At 37.2% G+C, this 3786-nt stretch overlaps 1 pseudogene; it reads right to left on the minus strand.

Moving 5' to 3' along the window:
• Positions 1-541: 541 nt before the first annotated feature.
• Positions 542-3783, minus strand: LOC102858360 (annotated as a pseudogene).
• Between the last annotated feature and the right edge of the window lie 3 nt (positions 3784-3786).

Genomic DNA, 3786 nt, shown 5'->3' on the forward strand with positions numbered 1-3786 from the left:
TGGTAAAATTGTCATTTTCACAATATCCATGAATGAGTAGAATACCTTTGGTAAAATTGTCATTTTCACAATATCCATGAATGAGTAGAATACCTTTGGTAAAATTGTCATTTTCACAATATCCATGAACAAAATATATTCTTCCATTTCTCCAGGTCTCTCTTTGTTTCTTTTTTTTTTTTAATCAAATACAGCAGTGCTGATTTAATCAGTATAAAATCGAAAGAGCTTTAGATCTGTAATAAAAATTCAAATTTGGGGAAGGGCAAACTTTAAAACAGCAGCCATCAGAGAGAGGAAAGGAGTGGGCACGGTGAACAGGCACATTAGAACTGTGGGAACGTGTAATTGACCACTGTCAAACCAGTGTAAGTTTCTTGGTTTCTCATGGAAAACATTTTATACACTTATTTTTTTTCCTTCCATACTCATTTAAGTCCATCAGTGTCCAAATAGTCCATTCCATTTTTGTCTTCTATTTTGTTGGTGATATAACAACATAATATTGCATTTACTCCATTTCCTGCCCCACGTGGAAAAATTAGATGATTTCGAATACTTTCTTCAGCTCCATAATAAGCTGCCAGTCACTCTTCTGCATCTCATCTCTAAACCAGTCTTTGAGAGCATCAATGGACTGTCTGCTGATCTTACTGACAAGAATGTCTGTAGCTTCAAAGTGTCTTCCATACATTTTGGGAGATTCACCAGGAATAGGTTCTATTTTGACACAGACTTCTTGTCCTTTTTCTGCAACATCCACTTGTTTATGGTTTATTTCAATACTTGTCACTATTCCAATATCAACAAAATTTTTGCTTGGCACACACATAGGTGTACCCTGTTTGACCTGACCTGCTTCCACAGTCACTCCCATCACTATTGGGTCTCTAGAATTGAAAATAAACTGAAGGAGAATCTTCATCTTGCATGGAAATACTGCTATGTGCTTAAATTCTTCTTATTTCTGTTTCTTGTAGTCTTGTCTATATTTTGTAAAGGCATCAAATAAATGATAAATAATTTCTGCACTAAAAATTCTAACGCCTAAACTATCAGCCATTTCTTGAGCATCCCGTTCAATTCTCACATCAAAGGCCAAAATTACGGCATATTGAGGATCATGTTCCAGCATCACTGATGCCTTCATAACATCTTTTTTATGGACTGGGCCAATATTAATTCCTGCATAAGGTACTTCTGATGTTTTCAGAAATTCAAGTAGAGCTTCCAAAGAACCCAGAGTAGACGCCTGGACATAGACCCCCTTCTCTTCTAATTTGATGGCATTTAGTGTCTGCTTTAACTCATGGATTAACTCATCTTTAAGAACAGGGATCTCATCTTCTTTAAAAGCCACAAGCAGGGGTAAACCAGCTAATGTTTTCTCCAGGTCTTTTCCAAGAATCTTCACCCCCTGAGCTGCTTCAGCTTCTTTATGCTTTTCATATTGGTTCTTCACTCGTAATTCCTTCATAGGAGGAGGTAAAAGGAGGCCTCGAATCTGAGTTACAATGGGCCCTTCTACTCCAGGAACAATGATTGTATCTCCTTCCTTCAAACGCCCATTGATCAATATTACATCTATGGTGGTGCCCATTCCTGGGAGAGCTTTAACCTCCATCACCTGTGCTCTCAACTCTTCACACTGTGCAAGTCTCTTGCTCAACATAGTCTGAGTTAATTCGACAAGAAGGTATATGAGACTTCCCATTCCATCACCAGTATGTGCAGAGGTAGGTAACAAAGACACGAAAGTACGAGGATCTTTATTCTCATGAAACAAAGCAGCATTCAAACCCTGCTGTGCAAATTCCACAATAATAGCTTTTGCTCATTCCTCAAATTCATCTTTTGTATTTTTTTTCTGATTTTTTAAAGTAGCAGCCACATCAGAATCAGGACTCTTTCCAATCATATAACCTATCAATCTTGTTGAGAGCAACAATGAAGGGACATTTTTTAGATTTTAGAAGGTTGATAGATTCAATTGTCTGAGGCTCCAAACCATGCATAATATCAACAACTAAAATGGCAATATCACAAAGAGAGCTTCCTCTGTTTCTCAGATTACTGAAAGACTCATGCCCAGGAGTATCAATAATCAGCATTCCTGGAATGCGTACATTTTCTCTATCAAAATTTTTAATCATTTTAGTCTGTTCATTAATAGCTTCAAGGGGAACATTAGTGGCTCCAATTTGTTGAGTGATACCTCCTGCCTCACCGTCTTGGACGTGAGTGTGCCAGAGTTTATCCAGAATTTTTGTCTTCCCTGTGTCCACATGGCCAAATACTCAGATAACAGGAGCTCTTCACTTTTCTGTATTTATATTTTTACTATTTTCCAATCTTCATTTCTCAGTTCTCCGCTTAGCTTTGTCATAAGCCCTTTCTTCTTTACTTTGATCATCTTCGGAGTCATATTCAGATTCTGAGCTCATTTCTTTACTTGGCTTTTTATCTAAAGTTTTTGCTGTTTCTTTTCCATCTGACACCTTTTCATCTTCTTCATCACCTTCACTGCCTTCACTTTCTCCTTCTTCTTCTTCCTCTTATTCACTCTCTTCTTCTTCTTCCTCATCTTCTTCCTCCTTTTCTTGCTCAGGGTTTTCTTTAACTTCTATGTGCACCATATTTTCTTCTTTTTCTCTTTCCTCATCACTGGCCATTGCTTCCCAATCATCTAACCCACCATCTTCAGCTTCTTCTTCCTCTTCTGGTTCAACAAGATGTAGTGTCTCTTCTTTGTCAGGTACACCCTGTTCAACAACTTGAATAGCAGCACTTAATTCTATTGGTTCTGACACTTTATTTCCCAGATGTTGTGTTTTTTTTCTTTTTTTTATCTTCATAAATTGGCCTTTTCTTTGGCAAAGAGTCTTTTGATGGCACTTCAACACCCTGAGCTTGTAAAAGTTTAAGAGTAGCTTCAGCTCTGGCTCTGGCTTCTCTCTGGGATTTAGTTAAAAGTTTTCCCTCTTTTTTCAAGCGTTCTTTCCTTTCTTTCTCTTTTCGCTTTCTCCTCTTTTTTTCTTGTTCCAGTCGTTCCTCTTCTTTATGTTTGGCTTCTAATTCTTCAAGTCGTTTTATTTGTTCTTCCTCTTCCCTCTTCTGTCTTTCTTCATCTTCTTTTAGCTTAGCCAGAGCTTCTTGCATAGCTTTAACTATGGCTTTGCTAGGTCCTTTTTTCTTTTCTTTCTCTTTTTCTTCTTTTTCTCCTTTCTTTTTTTTTTTTTCTTATCTTTTTTCTTTTTGTCTCCTTCATTGTCACCTTCTACTGCTGTGGGAGTTTCTCCTTTTTCTTCAGAGGCAAGGGATGCACCAGCATCAACAGTCACTGTGGCTTTTATAGGTTCTTCTTCAGATTTCTTCAGAGATTCTTTCTGTTTACTCTGATCCTTTTTACCTGATTCTAACTCTTCTTTTTCTTTCAGCTTCCGACGTTTTGCCTTCTCTTCATCCTTCTTTTTTCTCTCACGTTCCTTCTTTTCTGCTTTCTTTTGGGCCACTGTCTTAATTTTGAAGGAAGAATCATCATCTTCATTTGCACTCTCTACATTAGCACCTGTCTTATTCTTTTGATTTTTTTTCTGTCCTTTTTTCGACTGCAAAACTTCATCTGATTCCTCACCACTTCCACCCGAAGAATTTATTTTAGAATGCTCTTTAGTTCTTTTATTTATTGTTATCCTCATCTTCATCTGACCCATCCCATTTCTTATTTGATTTCTGGGCCTTCCCTTTAGATTTCTTAGAAGTTTTACTAAAATCATCATCATTATC

Source organism: Elephantulus edwardii, unplaced genomic scaffold (genome assembly GCF_000299155.1).
Source record: "Elephantulus edwardii isolate Elephantulus edwardi_28Jun2011 unplaced genomic scaffold, EleEdw1.0 scaffold00560, whole genome shotgun sequence".
NCBI classification, from domain to species: Eukaryota; Metazoa; Chordata; class Mammalia; order Macroscelidea; family Macroscelididae; genus Elephantulus; species Elephantulus edwardii.